At 36.6% G+C, this 20,004-nt stretch overlaps 1 protein-coding gene across 5 annotated transcripts in view; it reads right to left on the bottom strand.

The window, feature by feature from the left end:
- LOC145688206 (carboxy-terminal kinesin 2-like) overlaps nucleotides 1-20,004 on the bottom strand; it is a 233,128-nt gene that overhangs the window by 3,163 nt on the left and 209,961 nt on the right. The window lies entirely within an intron of this gene.

Genomic DNA, 20,004 nt, shown 5'->3' with positions numbered 1-20,004 from the left:
ACTAAGCCACCGTGCTTCCCTGAAGAAGAGAGAAATACTATGCAGACCAAGGTCACCATGAATCGAACCAACTTTAATACGGAAAATTATTTTGGTATTTTACATAATGATAAAATCTTATATTACAGACAATATTTTCGTGGTTGTTAACAAATTCAAGGGATGACAGCTCTCATCAAGAGGAAGGTAAATGCCCCCATAACTGCTACAAGATTAATAACATCTTCAGTGGAATAATGATGACTTTAGTCTAACCCAAGTGTTTTAGAGTGAAAAATTCGTAAATGAAGGCCAAAACATATACACTCAAAAATGTTCCGTCGTAATTTGACTCTACAATAAGATAGGCAATAACAAAGATCTACCTAGAAAACCTGGCAATACCTGGAAAATCAAAAATGAAAGGAAATGAAATTTTTGAGTTTTATGTCCCACGGTTATGCCGGCTAGGCTAAAGGAGACGGTGAAAATGAGAAATGAATGAAAAAAATGAAATGAAATTTTTGAGTTTTACGTCCCGCGGTAGAAATGAATGAAATGGAGGAATGAAGAAAGTGCGAGGAAACGGCAGAACCCCGAGGAAACCCACGCACATGGTGTTTGTCCACCACAAAGTTAACTTGGCGAGAGCAAGGTTTGAACCAGGGACCCCATGCACCAGAGGTGAACGCTCTACCACTGAGCCACCGCAGCTCCCGGGAAAATCAAAATAGTTCCCATCAATACCAATAATGTCCCCAACGTTCGGACTGACTTTGGATCTCAAAGATGTAGAATTCAGAGAAACGTAAACCACAGAAGTCGTTCAATGTCGTCCAGTATGTTGAAGACTTGGAACCGTCGCGGGTCGTCCCGAAAATCCGAATGAAACAAACTGTAACCTGACGGTGCAATGTCCAAGAAGTATAGGGAGCATTAAAGGGTGAAGGGTGCAAACCAATTCGGATAACAGTATCAAGCGTGACCTCAGAAGCAAATAGTTTCGCGTTATCCTGAAGCAGAATACTACATCTGCAACTTACAAATACAGATTTTCATATATATATATTATTTATACGGTTCAAATTGTTAAAAGTACATAAAAGCTTATTCGGTTCCAATGATGTAAACAGACTTTGGGGAAGATGGCTGAAATTCAGCTTAAAATGTAGAAGAGACTATGCAGATTCTATATTCGAAAAGCAAATCGTCCTAAAATGGATGGAGCACAGTCAAAATACATGAACATTAACGTCAATGGAAAATGACTGGAAAACAATTAATTCCTCCACTTATCTCAGAAACAAAAAAGGGAGACGGTTTAAAGTCATCTTAGACATAGAACGGACTATGTAGATTCTACATTCAGAAAAGAAGTTGTCCTAAAATTTAATGGAACATAGTAAAAAACTAACATTATTGTCAATGGAAAATCAAGAAAACAAATTATTCTTCCACTTATCTCAAAAAACTAAACAGGGAGATGGCTGAAAATCAACTCATGTATGTAAAAGACTATGTAGATTCTACATTCAAAACAGAAATTGTTCTAAAATGGGTGGAACATAGTTAAAAAATAAAATAAAATATCACGAAACATTAACATTAAAGTTGATGAAAAATCCGTGAAAAAAATTAGATCGTCCACATATCTCAAAAACTATAATAAGGATATGGCTAATTGAAAGCTTATTGCAAAGACATAATGAAGAGCTTAAAAACGATGTATAGCATATAAGGTAAATTTGTATAGAACACTGTCAAAAGTCAAGTTGTTTGAGTAAAATCAACAATAATGATGAAGTATGGCCTATATGCATCTTCTTCGAATTGCCCAAGGGGCCCCGTGCGGAGGTTATGTGCTTGAAATATATCACACCTTTATTTGGAATCTCCAGACTCGATTTAGCACGCAACCTGTCTTTTAACCTGATCAAGTGACACAGACTGGTGCTTATGTCAAACCGAATAGGCCCTTACATTAATAGTCTGGCCAGGTGGTAACAGTTGGTGATGCACGATACCCTAAGCAGCTCACCAAACACGGATGATAACCTGCTTTTGATGTAGTTTGTAGTTTTGTAGTGAGGTCACGTGTTATCAACCAATGATGAGGGAGGGCACCATCGAATATCCTAAAGAACCAACATCTTATTATAACACACTATCCACCAACAGATCCTTCCCTTGACAACACAAAATACAAATAAAGGCATTTGCTTGTCTCGCTTTCTAGCCTCACTTAACGTACGTGAGATTCATCGTCACACTTTATACTGTTTCTTTAGCTGGAGCAGGTGTTGACGAAGTGTCTGGAATTGAAATTGATTTTTTTTTTCAAAGCTTTACATGCTTGGCCACTATCGACTTTAATGACAATTTTAAGTGCGTGTTATTTATTGCTTCTAGACTTCCTGTACGTCCTACATCAAGAAATGCATTGCTGTTCTTGAACGTCTTAATGCACTGTTGAACTGCAGGCTAATTTATCATATTCCTTTCGAATCCTTCGCTTTTTTCTTTCTTTCTTCAAGTTTCATTACAGTTCGTTCGCAGTTCAAAATGGTAAAGAATATTGCCCCGTATATCGTTGGTTGGGATTCCCATCTTTGACCTGTTCTCTCTCCCTGACCCTACATGCAATTGTGGATGTAAAGTATACTGGCCCGTATATAGAACTTTAGGTATTAATAGTAGCATGAATTTGCAAAAAAACAGCAGGATGCCACGGTGACTTAATACTACAGTCCTTATTTTTGGTATGTAAAGGTCATCATTTGATCCATGTAATGCAAATGTTATAATCAACAAACCCCGTGTATTAAGTTTTCTTGCAGTTCAGTTTTCCCATTCTCATTTACGTCTTTATTTCACCATATTTATTTGATTCTGCACCGGATAATGGGCATAATAATTTGTTAAAACTTTAATTTTTTGTAAATGAATCGAGAAACTACTACAAGTTACCCTAAGCTTTAATTTTTGTATTGGGGATCGTACTGGTTAAACTTCATTCGTTATTCTCATGTACAGTTTTCCAATGCCGACACACCGTGGGTAGTGAAGGATTCACCAAACTCACTACCGGGGCTTATTTATAGCTGGTTGAAAGAAAGTGTGAGGATGACAGTTTTCTTATTGCTACATTTTCCTTTTCGTGTTCTTGCCTCGGAAAGGTTTTCGATGCATAGTCGGAATATAAACTTGTAAAAAGAATTCTTATAACACTGACCATCAGATCCCTTTCTAAACGATACACCCCGCTTCACAACTTGGAAAGACGTAAGACAACATCGTACACGCATCGACGGATGGGTTTTGGCAGCGGGAGGTTTGTCTGTTGGCATTATTTGAGTGCTGTTTTGCGGTTTCGGGAAAGATGGATCGAGCCTTTGAGATTCTGAAACTGCACAGAAGAAAACAAAAGATGTATACAAAATCTCTTGAGTTCCGTTTGCTCTAAGATTCAAATACCTAGCCATCATCTTATATTACGAGTACCTCAATTGTAGTTCCTTGACTACAGTATATTTTAAGTACAAATTGTAAGCTTTCATATTTAAGGACGGTAGATCTAATTGAACTATTAGTACACAATACATGTGAAAATATATTTCAAAATTCTGACGCTATGTGGATTGACTTTACAACACATGACCGATTCTTTTTCGAAATGAAGTGGTATTTCCTGATGGTTTAACATCCCACATTCATATCTTAAGGTGGTGCTAAATGAAAAGAAGTAAATTTTACAGTGTTTTTAAGATTTTATCGAAAAAAAAAAAAAATGTCCAAAGATCAGACATATGCCAATCGACAGATCTCACTAAATAAAATAAAATGATATACATCATTGTAAAAGCTCACGTGTAGTTTCTGAGGGGAAAAAATAATGAGGTATAGCCCAAAATTATGATTCAGTCTTAAACTTTATTTTCTATTTAACTAAAGTATTGTCGAAACTATATCTATATCAGTTAACAGACCACATCAAGCTTAACAAAATAACATGGTTCAGTGTACACTCTGTTGCGTAGTTCCACAAAAAGCGATGAAAATGAACTTCTATGGCGTCAAAACTACGCCATTCATTCTCAATAATAACTACTAGTTCCACTGGGACAGATTCTTTATAGCTACAGACATGTTCAAATTCTTAGACTCAACATTCAGTTTCTGAATATTTCACTGTTCAACATGCACGGCAGTGCATGACAGCCAAGTTCCGCTAAGAAAATGAAAACTGGCCTGCACTGCCGTAAGCATGTTATACACGAACAAGAGTTTAGGGTAAAATCGTCGATTTCGAGGCTCTGTAAAACAGATTCTATTAAAGATACAAATATGAGGTTTACAATTTAAAGAGATATCCGAGAGATGTGCTTATATACAAAATCTCACATTCCTACCTTCAACCATTTCTGAATATTGGACCCCTATAATATGCAGTTTTCACGCTCACTGATTCACTGACTCACTCATCAAGTTGATTAGATACTTTCCAATGAGACAGACGTGAAATTTTGCATAAAGGTAACTTATAAGGAGTTGACTATGGAAAAAGTCCGAATGTCAGGAATATATTATGGGAATTTTTTATGAGCGAAAAACTGTCCATAGCCAAGCAAGAAATCGTTTCACTCACTCACTCATCAAATTGATTAGGTACTTCCCAATGAGATAGACATGTAAAACTTTGCATAAAGGTACCTTATGGAAAAAGTCTGAAATGTGAGGAATGTGTCACGGGAAATTTTTTATGGGCGAAAAACTGTCTTTAGCCAAACAGAAAACGATTCGTTCTCTCACTCATCGCATTGATTAGGTACTTTCCAATGAGATAGAGATGTGAAACTTTGCATGAAGGTACCTCATATGAACTTGAGTATGGGGAAAAGACCGAAATGTGAGGAATGTGTTATGGGAATTTTTTTTATGGGCGAAAAACTGTCCTTATCCAAGCAGAAATCGGTTCACTTACTAACTCACTCATAGCATTGACTGGGCACTTCCCAATCAAATAGAGGCGTGAATCTCTGCATAAATGTACCTTATAGTGACTTGAGTATGGGAAGTGTCCATTATTTAAGTAATGTGCTATGGAAAAAAAAAATATGGGTGAAAACTGTTCTTAGCCAAGCAGAAATCAGTTCACTCACTCATTTATCACGTTGATTTGGCACTTCCCAGTGAGGTAAGATATGAAACTGCATAAAGATACATTATAATGACCTCACTATAGAAAGGGTCCGAAATTTAAGGAATGTGCTAAGGGAAATATTTTATAAGCAAAAAATTGTCCGTAGCCATCAGGTACTTCCCAATGAGATAAAGATGTGGATGTCTACATAAAGGTATCTTATAATGGTTGACTATGTCCGAAATTTAAGCAATATGCCATGGAATATTTTATGGGTGAAAAACTGTTCTTAACCAAACAGAGATCGGTTTATTCACTCAGTCATCATTGATTAGATACTTCCTAATGAGATAGAGATGTGAAACTTTGCATAATGGTATCTACCTTACATAATGTTTTGAGTATGGGAAACGTTCCGAATTTAAGGAATGTACTATGGGGATTTTTCATGGGCGAAAAACTGTCTGTAGCCATTAGGTACTTCTTAATGAGATAAAGATGTTAAACTCTGCTTAAAGGTACCTTATAACGGATTGAGTATGAAATTTGAGGAATTTGCTATGGGAAATTTTTCATTGGCAAAAAACTATCCTTACAATCAGAAATCGGGAACGGTTCCGTTATTCAACACCACATGTGCATAGTGATAATGTTGTCAATCGTCCGAGTGGTCGAGTGGATGCTCTCCCCGCTGTTGTATTGGCTATCACGTGCGCCTTTGATGTACGGGGTCCCGGGTTCGATTCCCGGTGGAAGAGACTTCAGAATTTTAACTGTCCTCGACGTTTCTCTGTTCGTGTCTCTGTCGTTCCAAGTTAATCAAAAACGAGCTAAGCTCACTGAGAAAAATCCATTATCCGGACATCGGTATATTGTACAAATATACGGGATGCTTATGTTTACTACAGAAATTAGTACTTAGCATACGTTATCCATATGCTACATACGTACTGCCCTCTTTCCCGCTTAGATATTACACCATGTATTTGCAGAATGTCTGACATCTAACAGTCTTTCATATATTACATACGTATACGTACAGTATGTTACGTACGTCAGCTATAAGTTACATACATCCATTTGTATGTGAGTTCTTGACCGCCTATACCTAGGTATACAGTTCTTTCGTTCATACGGAAAGTACGTTTATTCGTAAACACAAACAAACTATTTGTTAAACAAAGCAATATATTCACTAGGGATGGTCAGACGGATCCGGATCCGGATATTCGGTTCCTGGATCCACACCCGAAATTTCGAAGTTCAGATTCGGACTCCTTTTTTGAATATTTTAGGCCTTAGATTGAGACCCAGAACTAAAATATCCATATGTATAAAATTTACTAGGTGAATTTTATCTAACTCAGTGGGAAGACAATTCAATTTAAATGACAAAAGATTACATGAAAATCTCATTTTCACATTTTTCGGGGTTAGACCTCTGTTACGCACACCCCATCATTTAGTCTTTAGTATATCTTTAAACGTACTACAAGTATGCCACTTTCATCTCAAGTCAGTAGTTGTATAGATCTGCCTTTTGTTATATATTAATCGAGTTAGAATTAAAATTCGATTGTTTGTGAGACCTATGATAATATTTTCAGAATGAGTTATAACGTTGAAAAACTGCATATTTTCTTTGTGCCACATTGGAATTTAATGTAGTCTATCTTATACAGTCGGCTCTTATGATTAATTCAATGATCTGAACTCCTGCAGCATTACGCTAAAATCATGGATGTCTTTGAATTTTCATCATTTCTATTTTTTTTTTTTTTTTATTACGAGCAAAATAAATATCATAAGCGGCATTTTACATAATACATATAGACGCAGATCAGTCAGTTGGTTGCTTAAAGTTTATAGCAAAGCTATTACATTTCTAAGACCCTGGCGGGCTTAGGACAAAATCCATGGCTTTCCCATAAAATCTTAAATCTCTATATAAAAAAAGGGCAAAATCCTGAGTGACAGATCACCGTACAGGCCAAATCGCTTAAGCTACTAACTTGAAATTTGGACAGTTTATAGGCTTTGTGACGTAGGATACCACTACGAAAGGACTTTGGGAAATTCGACGAGGAAGGGGGGAAATGGGGTGGAAAATATTGATGATTCTTGACGTTAGATACTTCAAATTTGGTATTTGGGTTTCTCATTGAAAATAATTTGATACTTGTTTAAGTGCTTTTTGATATTTAAATTAGAAGGGACAGGGAAGATGTAGAAAGTAAAAGAACGGGTAGTAATTGCAATTATTGCAATTAGTATAATAATATGCCTATATCTCGGAAACTAAAAGGGTTAGAAACATGGAATTTGGTATTTGGACTTCTCACTTAAAATAATTAGATACGTATTTCAACGTTTTTTTGATATGTGGCCCAGAAGGGAAGAAAAAGGGCGAGAAGAAAATTAAGTGGGGATTACAATTATTGTATTAATATGTTCAATCCTTTAAGGTTAGAGACTTGAAATTTGGTATTTGCATTTCTCATTGAAAATAATTTGACATGTGTTTCAGTATTTTTTTGACGTTTTAGTAAAAAGGAAAAGAAAAGAGATGGAAAGGAAAGAGGGCGGGGATTGTAATTATTATAATAACATGTCGATATCTGGGAGCCTCTGAAGGTTAGGAGCATAGAATTTGGTATTTGGACTTTACATTTGAAATAATTAGGTATGTACTTAAGCGTTTTTTGATGTATGTCTTAGAGGGGACGAAAAGGGGCGGGGAGAAAAGACTTTCATATCTCGGAATCCTGGAATGTTAGAGAAATGAAACTTGATATTTGAACAAAAATTCGTTATGAAATCCTTCAGTTTTACGTCCCACGCTTATGCCGGTTAGGCTAAAGGAGACGGCGATTATGAGAAATAAATGAAATGAAGAAAGTGGGAGGAAACGGGAAAACCCACGAGCACGGTGTTTGTCCACCACAAAGTCCACACGGCGCGAGCTGGGATCGAACCAGGGGCCCCAAGCACCGGAGGTGAACGCTCTACCATTGAGCCACCGCGCCCCCTTAAAAGTTGTTTGCAGGCGTATGATGTGCGAGGCTGTAGACCGAGCAAATGTGTGGGCTGGGGGAAAGCCCTCATGTACTCGCACTGAAATTCGGTATGTCTCGGGATACCGGAATGTTATTACATACAATTTGATATTTGAACTGAGATTCGGTATGGTTGTAGGTTTACGAGGTACGAGGTCATAGGCCGATCAAATGAGATATCAGAGGGTCTAAGGGCAAATTCCCAGACATTTCTTTTTAAATTGATTATGATTAGAAGCTTTTGTGGTGCGAGGCCCTAATAACGGGGGTCTAGTGATGAAGCCCCCAACTAGCCGAGGTCATTAAGTACATAAATGTATTTGCGTAATGACTGGAAATTGCATGTATGCCTGTGAACAAAATTGCATAAGTAGCCACGAGAAATGACAATCCTTTAAGATGAAAATTTTAAAAAGCTACCAAAATGTACTCTTGAATGAGTTGTATATTATGTTTGCGCAGGGGCGAATTCAGAACGGACTCCTGGAGGAGGCGGATGGATTCTTAGGGGGCGGTTGGGGATGCTAGCAGTGAAAAATTACTTAGATGATCTGAAATTGCCACAAATTACTACTAAAGTACACTGTTAATGGTGGCGCTGGGTAGGGGCGAACGACTTTTCGCCCTCCCCCTGCATCCGCCTATGTGTTTACATGAATGATATAGCTCCTTATACAACCTATGCAGAGTTAATAGTAGTGGATTACTAATTACAAAGATACGTGTTACTGCTCGAGGCTCCATATGGTATTTTGTATACACATACAGTACATTAATACATTGATTTTGATACATTAATTGCCATTTAGAACTTCATCTCTACTACAATTCTTAATTCTAACTGGAGTGATACGGTCACAGAGAAACGTATTTTTAAAGAAAGAAAAAAAGCTCATCAAGAGCAAGAAAAGAAAGTTGTTCCTTAATCTGATCTATATTTTATGGGCTGTTCTATTAGCAATGGCCTAGCCCATCACGACTAGGAAATTGCCTCATTCAGTGACCACAATAACTCAGAAAGAATTAGAAAAGTAAGCAGCCTGAGTCTAATGAGGAAGCTTGGGCTTGAGATAAAGGTTTCATCCCAGCATTTGACTAGTGTTACAGAAAACAAAGGACAAATTTCCATCAGGACGCTTTAAAAAAGATTTACTACCTTTTCGGTCAAGTATTTCCACTAGAATCGAATCTGACAATGAGATTGCTCTCACCTAAGTCGACAGTTTTACTCAATCAAATTTGGAGTAATTGTGACATATTAAGGCACGAAAACCAAATATCAACAGAATGAAGAGAACGCAAGGCTGTCACACGATCAGATACCAAAAGTGTCTTAAAATCTTATTTCAAGCATAGGAATGAAAATCACTTTGTCAATAATTTCGAAAATTTTGCTGATTCGGAACACCCGAATTTTCTGACACGGACTTTCGAATCCGGATCCAAGATCCGAAATCTCGGATCCGGATCCAGTGTCCGGATATCCGGACTCAAGTATCAAAAATATCCGGATCTGGCCATCCCTAATATTCACATTTAAAAACTACACACGTGTTACAGTTTCGCCAACTAACACTTTGGCTTCTTCAGACACTATCGGACACATCAGTTAGTGTCTGATTATGTCAAAGTGTTAGTTGGCGAAACTATAACATGTATGTATTTTTTTTAATGGGAATATATTGCTTTGCTCAACAAATTGTTTGTGTTTAAATAAATACAAAGCAAAGCTTCTACTTATGGAAAATATTACGTTTATTCGGAACACTTATACGTAAAGTATGTATAAAATATACTTTTTCAGTTATACCTTTAGTGTATGTTGTCCAAAAACAAAATTTACACATATAACCTACGTTTCTACGTACGCCACATACTTTTTTCTCAGTGTGCGAGTATAACAAGTGAAACCTAGTAATAAGTAGCCAAGCAAGTTAATGAAACATGTTCGGTGAATCACTTTTAAAAAAAAGTGGGCTTAGGCGCATACATCCTGCAGTGAATTTCGTGATTGAAAACCCAGACAAGGAAAGCTAATATTTTTCTTTTTTCGGTGAATATTTTTCCTTTATTGTGGTCATTGGTGTTAAATAGATATTTAAATTAAATTGATAAGTAAGAGAATGCAGAAGTGGGGATATTCAGAATTAATGAAATTTTCCAAGAAATGAGAAATCCAATTGTTCGACTTTTATATGAGATACGTTGGTGGCAAATATAATTAAGTTTACAAGTTATTTGAAATTTGTATATCATTGGAAGGAAAACCCGAGGCAATATGAAACTGCGCAGCATGCGCGTCACGTAATGAACTCCGTAATTTTGCAATATGGAAGGGTAGAGAACAACTACCTATTCTGAAACACCAGCCATGTCTAGTGATGAAGCATCGAGGGTTCAGCATCAAGGGTTTGGGGCCCTGTTGATACTCTTCGTATTTAGGTAATGAAAGATGAGATGTTAGCGCTCGTGATTTTGTAGCTCAGGTAAATGAATTAGAATCTCGTTTGGACATCTCTCTCTGACAGAATTGAATAGAATAAACCCTACCCGCTGGTCTAGTGGCTAGCATGTGCGCCTTTATTGTACGGGGTCCTGGGTCGATTCCCGGTGGGAGAGTCCTTGGGAACTAATGTTGTATGTGACACATTATGACTCCTTTAAAAATGTACAATTCTAAATTTAAATCCAACAGTATTAAACAATTGAGAATTCCAATATACGATATTGATATGGTGAACTACAAAAAGAAGTGAAATCTGAACAAAAACATCAGAGGTGCAAAAAGTGCAGCCAAGTTCGTGAGCCTCAAAAAGTGTTGAGATGAGGATGGATGAGCCACTGCATCTGAAACGAACAGTAGAACTTGGCGCGAGGTGTCAAGGAAAATGATGTTAAGGAGCCTTAGGGATAGTGGTCTTGGGAGTGGTGCGTTTCGGGCCACCACCAACCTTAGTAATATCAACTTCGCTAAGGCGCATATACAGTATACTGGAGTAAGATTGGTGGTTCACACAGATAAGGAATACTTATAATCCTCCACGAGGTGTCAAGGAAAATGACGTTGACGAGCCTTAGGGATAATGCTTGTGAGCGTGGTGGATTTGGGGGCCACCACCAGCCTTGGGGTTGAAATGTCCCGGCCGTGAAACTAGGAACATACATCTTGGTGTATTCGAATATGTTAGAGACACCTCGCGCCAAGTTCCAGTGTTCGTTTCTGATGCAGTGGCCAAGGAACTTGGCTGCACTTTTTGCACCTCTGGTGTTTTTGTTCAGATATAACGCTTTCTGCACCAAAAGCTTTTAATGTGTTTACCTCTGTTGTGTCAGATCCTTGGTTCGAACCCTACCCAAGTAAGCTTGTGGTGAACATCATCGTGTCCGTGAGTTTTCTAGGGATACTCCCGTTTCCTCTCACATTCTCATTCCACCAATTCTCCATTCATCATTCCTTACCTTAATCAACCATCTCTTAGCCTAAAGGGCATAATCTTTGGGACATTAAACTGAAAGCTTTCTTTCTTCTATGGTAATATTAAAAACAGTACGTGTCTAATCGTTTTAAATGGGAAGTCCAAATACAAAATTTCATGTCTAACTTTCAGAGATTCCGAGAAAGAGACATTTAAAGATAATAAATGGTATCACTCTTCCCTCCCCCTAAACCCATCGAATTTCCAAAAATTCTTCAGTGACCTTACATCACAAGTCCTATGCTCTGTAAAACTTTCAAGTTTCTAGCTTAAATGGTTTGGCCTGGGAGTCGATCAGTCAGTCAGTCAGGCAAGACTTCTTTTGTATAGAGAAATTTCCGTGACCATGATAACAAATGGAAGGAGTGATAGCTTTCATAAAAATAAGAAAGTAACTAAACAACTAAGATGAAATTAAAAAAAGGAATATCTCAAGTAAATATTTTGCTGAAAAAAAAATGTAGCTGTATATCATCAAAAACACAAAGCCGTACAACTAGGACAGTGCCAAAGTCTAGAACTTAACCATCTCTATTATAAAATCCACATTTCAGAGTCATTCAACAGTGGTGCCTGGAAGCCATGTTAATACTTATTTTCTGTATTACTTTCCTTATTAAAACTAAATAAATGAAAAAAAATAATAAAATGGTTGTTATCTTTTATGACTATTTGTCACACGGATACAATTTCAATATACTTAATGTTTTGTTAAAGTTACTTCTTACTACTGAGATTATAAGCTCTTGATACATAGTTTAAAATGAAATGACAGGAAATCTTTGAGTTTTACGTCCCACATTTATGCCGGCTACGCTAAAGGAGACGGTGATGATGATAAATGAATGCAATGGTGGAATGGAGAAAGAGGATGGAAACGGAAGAACCCAGAAAAAACCCACGCACAGTATTTGTCCACCACAAACTCCACTTGGCGTGAGCTGTGATCGAACCAGAGATCCCACGCACCAGAGGTGAACGCTCTACCACTGAATCATCGCGGCTCCTGATCTATGGTTTAAAGTGGAATTCGAGCCATACGTTTCCAATGGAATTGAACTCTGCCTTTCCACATGAAAGTTAATTTCTATTAATTATAAAATATGTAAGAACGAAATGAAATCTTCAGTTCAGTTCACTCTTATGGCCAATAAGTTTACAAAATCGAAATAAATTTGAGTGTGAGTAAGAAGATGATATTAGTATCAATAAGCTGTTAATTACATGAATCGTACTTTAAATTAATTATGTGCTTCTTTTACATTAAACGAGTATGTATGACTGTGGGTGATTAAAAAGGTTCTAAATTTTAATCTGAAAATACGAGGATCATTTGCGAAACACTTTTTAAAACAGCAAAATAACTACGATACTATTTCTTAGCATAACGCTCCGCAAGTATAACTACTTATACATCCCACTTCTCTGTCATTCTGGAACCCTGAATTCTTCGTACACCTCTAAGTGGTCCAAAACGTGTAAAAATCTGAAGGTGCGAAATCAGTATATATGGAGGGTAGAGTAAGTAGTCAAAGATGACAAGATATTTACGAGACAAATTCCCTGATTTTTCCCGATTTTCCAAAATGTTATTTGAAACTTTCCCTGATACTTAACTAGTGACTTCCCCATGTCTATGAAAAATAAAATAAAATAAAAAACACCACCACCACCAAGAAAATATGACAACGATAATACATTTTTCCTCTAATGAACTAGAACAATGAATAATATAAAAACGAAAATAGCGTGTTTTATTATGAAACTAGTATATATTGCCCGCTTCGCTGGGTTGAAATAAATAATTTAAATGCACATATTTGTATGTTGTATGGGTGAATTTGGATCTATGCTGCATCGTAAGTAACAATGTTCATCTTACTGACCCCGAAAATTATGGATTCAATACGGATATTGCTCATTTTCGATCATTTTAATGTATGTTACCCCTCCTCATCCTCGAAGTGTCAGGGTTGAAAATGGATTTAAACAGCATCAGAAGTGTCACTTTTCATCTCAGTGACTGCAAGGACTGCAACACACTAATCTCGGTCATTTTTGACCATATATATATATTTCCCCTCCCCATGTTGCGGGCAATGGCATTGGAAGTATCACCGTTCATCTCAGCGACCTCAAAAAATGTGGATTTAGCACTAATATCGGTTATTTTCGATAATTTTTAAATATCTCTTCCTCCCCCAAGTTGCGGGTTTGAATTTGGATTTAAACTGGATTCGACACAGTGGCCATTGTCGATTATATATATATATATATATATATATATATCCCCCTCTTCCGTGCTGCGGCACACGGCATCAGAATTATCACTGTTAATCTCAGCTACACCTAAAACTATGGATTCGACACTAATATTAGTCTTTCTCGATCATTTTTAAATGCTTATCCTCCTCCCCAACTATTAGGGCTGAACTTGGATTGAAACAGCATCAAAAGTGTTACTGTTTCTTACATCGGCCCCGAAAACTGTGGATTCAACACTAATATCGGTCATTTTTGATCAGATCATTTTTAAATCCCCTTCCCCCCCGTCAAAGTGAATACCCTAAAGTAATCCCTGCCTCTAAAAAACTCATGTATGTTGAAAATTTGATTGAAATAGGTTGGGTGGTTCAAGAGTGATGAAATCACAGCAGCAGTCATTTTTATTTTAATTATATATATATATATATATATATATATATTCCCCTCCCGTACGTTGGCTCGTCAAAGTGAAACGATAAAAAAAACCCAAGGCCGGACCCTCATATTATATACATACACACACATATATATATATATATATATATATATATATATATATATATATATATTGAAAATTTGATTGAGATCGGTCGGATAGTTCAAGAGTTATTAAGTTACAAAAATAGTCACTTTCAGTCTTATATAAATTGATTTTTATGTATCTCCCCCCCCCTTCTCCTCCCCTACATTGCTCCGTCAAATTTAATCATAAAAACCATTCCAGGCTTGAACCTCATCTATGTTGAAAATTTGATCAAGGTCGGTCGAATGGTTCAGGAGTTAACTTTTATTTATTTTTTTTATACCCCCTCCCCTTAGTTCTACCATCAAAGTGAATAGCCTAAAACCAGCCCAGCCACGAACCTCATCCATGTTAGAAATTTGATCGAGATCAGTAGAGCGGTTCAGGAGATTTAAAGTCACAAACATAGTGATTTTCAATATATATATATATATATAGAGAGAGAGAGAGATTACAGAACACTCGCAATAGAAATTCCTGCAAAAAGCAAAAAATTAAATAAATCCCTTGAAATTTTAATCTGTAACGCTAGTTATATGAGAGAAATCAAGACCAGGTCTCGCACATATGAGACGAAAGAGTCTCAGTGAAACACTCTCCGAAAAGGATGAATGTATGTTTATAGAACTGGTTCTTCTATATTAATGACATATCTTTGAAAAACAATCAATAGTATTATGTAATTCACTTCACTTCTCCAAACGCATTCTTTCTTTATCAATATTGCGCATATTTTCCTTCATTTTAGTCTTATGAACTTCAAGCTCATTCAGAGTGATCTTTATTTTCCTGTCTTCAGTGTTTTCTTTTTTTTTTTTTTCCCTCTTGTGGTTTATTTGTTGCTTCTGCAACACGAGCACAAGCCTTCTGTGTATAATAAAATCACGGATTTCCATATGGATAGTTTCTCAAAGTTACCAGATAAAGCTACTGTATTGTACACAAGTCTGCGTGCTATTAAAGTTAGTTCTTTTAAATAATATACTACATATTGCTCATTGATTGAAAATCATCTTTCTAGAATAGAAATCTCACAAGAGAAATCAAGATCGTTTTAAAATCTCTTAAATCACTGCATTCTGAAATATCCACATTATTTACCCAAAAGCCACAGAAGCGCTGACCAGTTTTACGAGTAGAATAGTGACTCATAATTGTTTTACAATTGGATTTGAACAAAACTCTTTCAACTGCCTCAGAACTTTACCTGACCTATTGCCATTTAACCTATTGTTTTCAACTAGTTCTGCTAAAAGAGATTTCATGCCACTTCGACACCAGATCATGCAGAAACATTGAGATCCAAACACAAAAGAGCTTTAGTAAATTTATAATTTAAAAGAGACTTCTCTAAAGGTTTAAGAAGAACAAATTGATGTAGACACTTTCTGCAATTTCGGCAAAAATCCATAATGTCCAAATTTCTTTATTGGTTGACATTTCTTAAAGGCAGTATCTGCAAGAAAAGCCCATGCCTTTTTTCTTTTCTCTCCACAGGAAGATAATCATCATCAACTTCCACATCCATATACATGGACTCGAAGAACTAAAAGCTAGTTTCACGTACAAAATTTTGCATCACGCTTTTTATCACTTCCGATAAAGTATTGTAAACAAATGATTGAGTAAGGAAAAATTCTTTTCCTGAAGGAAGTGTTTTAAAAATTTAAGTTTAGGAATAAGCATATTATCTTTCAACATCTCTAATACGAACTGACAACTCGAAGACCTCGGAACTCTATCTTTCCTAACACCTTGAATGTACAACAGAAGATACGAATAAATTTCAATGATTCGCTGAGCAATTACTATTTGAAAGGAGCCGCGGTAACTCAATGGTAGAACGCTTACCTCTGGCACGTGGGGTCCCTAGGTTGATCCAAGTTCCCGCAAACTGGGCTTTGTGGTGGACAAACACCCAGTGCATGGGTTCCCTTGACGTTCTCCGGTTTCCTTCGACTTTCATCATTCCACCATTATCATTCATATCATCATCATCTTCCACAGCCTCGGTGCTTAATCGTTGGACATTAAAATCTAACAACGTATTTTCAGGCCAACACAAAACAACATTTTACTTGAAAATTTTTTAGGCCTCTACAAGTGTACTCGGCATGATGAAATATCCTTAAGTTACACATAGCTCTTAGAAATTTACAATTTTTCACTTCGCTGCCTCAATTGTAGCCTTAAATGTACCATGGAAAGTAAAAACCCACAGCTTCCTATATCGAGTATTACAGATCATTTGTCGACATCTTGATATTTAGTTTGAAGGTATGCAGACATGTGAAGTTTATATTGGAGACCATGCATTGAAATTTGAATGATTTTTTTTTTTAAAGTTTAATAGTGAATCCAACTCTTTGAAAGCGATTAAAAGATCAGAAGCTGTAGAATTTCCTAAAAACGCCGATACCAAATAACGTCGGTACACTTACCCTCACATGGTACTCCAGAATCGCACACTTACGTCTCCTTCGACAACTGAATTACTTCACTTCTAAAGTATGATGATGATAACCCATAAGCAAAAGTGTGTGCTATTTCGTCATGTTGAAGCTGATTTTTCCTAACAATTTCACTGTCTGGGAGCGTAAGTTTCAATATTTTGACATCTTTAGTAGCACTAAGAAATTGAAGTATGTCATTACACTCTGAATACACCATAGTAACTCTGCTTTTGTAATGGTATCTTTTACTAATAATCCCCGAAAATACTTTCTTTTTCTTTTCCTTCTTTTTTGTCCCCGAACTCTTATCCACTTGCATCGTAGAATCTACATTTAAGCATGCAATACCACCAAAAATCCTAAGGCTCTGCAAAGATGAGCTACAAATAGAATGAAAACAGAACCTGAAATAAGAGTCACCGTATTCAAAACCCTTTCATTTGCGTAGTTAGCTACATTCACTTCATGCAGAACAGGAAACTCCGATAAAATCGAAACTAGTGGAAACGAAAACGGAAAAAGGTTGGAATTATGACTGTATCGAAACTGAATTTACCATTAGATCCTTAATCCAACTGTATTTTGTGGATGATTCACAAATGATATTCCACTTCACAAGCGAAAGCAAAAGATATAGAGCCGAATTACAAAACTTAAGTTTATTATACATTATTAGTGGAAAACACAGGTAAGTTCCAAGTTCGAAGTTGGCAATTAGGAAACAAGTACCCAAAAACATCTGAAATCATCTTACAAGAGAAGGTCCTACAAGTTGTCGCTCAAATCTCATTACCACATAACACATCTGATAGATTATGAGAAATGAAAATGAGTAAAATTAAAGGTGCTATGGACCAGAAGGATACGACCTACAGGGCTTCGAAATTTGAACATCCAAACAATTATATCATGGAAATATATGTTTAAAAAAAAAATATCTTTAAAACCGTTAAAGCAATTAAAACAAAAGATACACGATATAATGAGAACAAAATGCTGTATCGAAAACCACAAACAGTACTGACCCAGATGAAGTAGTGTTGCCAACTCAGCATAAAAGTATTTTGAAATAACACCATGTACAAATATGCACTGATATAAGATGCACTATTATCACTAAACGTAACAGTGAAGTGTAGTGGTACAGTGTTGCACACTGTTGGAATTACGTGTGATGAAAATGTACAATGGAGAAGACTGATATGTGGCAACAAAGGGTAATAAAGGAATCTGGGTATAGTATAACATAGCAAATGTCAGCAGTGTCACAAAAGATTGATGCAATTGTAAAACGAAATTGAATGATGCCATTTTTATGTCCTGTGTCAGCACCGAAGCTATATAGGAAGGGACCTACAGCGTAAAGTGGGATCTGAACCACTATGAAAGACGAAAGATGATAATGAAATGCAAGGTAAAAGTACAACAAAAACCTCCAATGTCCGAGACGGGATTGGAACCTGCGATCCCTAATAAGTCGGTAGCCTAACCATCTAGACCACATGGCTATTCGGACTGATAAAAAGCGAAATAAGGTAGTAATAAAATAATTATATTTCCAATGTGAGTATGGTAATATTACAGTGTACAGTAACATAATTATATGATGTGTAGAAGAGAAAGTAAAAGAATATGTCACTTAACACGAAAGACATAAACCAAGAAAGTACTCTACCAAATCTGGAAAAGCAGTTTACAGAATTAGAAAACAAGGGTTTGTTTCCTTGCGTATAACTTCTTGTTTTCGTGAGTTGTCTGCTTATTCACCGGGGCTACGGAAGTGTAATGCAGATCCCTCACTTTTTTTTTTCTAATTCATTCCTTTATTACCCTCTGTTGCCATATATATCAGACCTCCCCATTGAACATTTTCAGCACACGTAGCTCCAATACTCTGCAACACTGTACCACTACACTTCACTGTTATGTTTACTGACAATAATGCATTTTAAATCAGTGCACATTTGTATATGGTGCTACTTCAAACAAAATTCTATTGTGCTGAGTTGGCAACATTGTTTCATCTGGGGCAGTACTGTTTGTGGTTTTCGATATAGCATTTTGTTCTCATTATATTGTGCACCTTTTGTTTTCCTTGCTTCAACGGTTTTCAAGATATTTTCTTAAAACTTATATATATTTTATATATTTCCATAATACATATATATATATATATTCAAACCTGGAAGCCCCGTAGGTCCTATCCTTCTGGTCCTTAACACCTTAAATTTTACTCATTTTCATTACTCATAATCTATCAGATGTGTTATGTGGTAATCAGATTTGAGCAACAACCTGTGGGACCTTCCCGTGTTATAATTTTCATTTTAATAAATGTTTGTAAAATTTCATTTTTCGAAGTCCCCCCGACTCTTAACAGAATTCCCCCACTTTTCCCGGTTTTCAAATAGAAGGTCCTCGACAGGAGAAAATGTGTGGTCTCGCATTGTCATGGAGGAACAACATTGTCTTCTCTGCAGAGTGGCTCTTTCAGTTTTTCGTGAAGAATGTTGCAGTAGATCGTATTGTTAACATTACGACTGCATGTAATATTCAAGAGTTGGTCCTCTGTGGTCTTAAAAGAAAGTTACCGTGACTTTCCCAGCACTTCGTTGAGCACACACCATCTTTGGTCTGGGAGAGGAAAAATGTCTCCGTTCTACCGGTGGTTCACAGAAAAACTCAAATTTCATCTCGAGTGACAATACAATAAAGAAATGTTTTACGGTCAGCTTCATACTGTCTCAAAAGCTCCATGCACACATCAACACATCTCTCATTTCCGGTGTCAAACACTTCAGAATTTAGCTCGCACACATTTGTTGAACCTCAGAATTACTTATGGGTGATCCTATACTTATTTGTGAAGCAATTTCATATCAATAATACACCGAGTTTCCAGTATCAAGTCTTCTGCTTTGACAATGTTGCTTTCAGTGACTGCAGTGAAAGAGCTACCAAGATCAGAAGAATCAACAATACTGGTTACGGCCTGTTTTAACTTCTCGACTCACTCGTACACTTGTGTTCAACTCCTACGTTGTCACCGTACTGAACTGTCAAGCGGCCACGGATTTCTATCAGTTTTCACGCCTTCACTCTACAGAAATCT

The sequence above is a fragment of the Thermobia domestica genome, chromosome 6, assembly GCF_964235325.1.
Source record: "Thermobia domestica chromosome 6, izTheDome1.hap1.1, whole genome shotgun sequence".
Taxonomy (NCBI): domain Eukaryota; kingdom Metazoa; phylum Arthropoda; class Insecta; order Zygentoma; family Lepismatidae; genus Thermobia; species Thermobia domestica.
The sequence above is the reverse complement of the archived record's forward strand: the minus strand, read 5'-3'. Positions and strand labels throughout refer to the sequence as shown.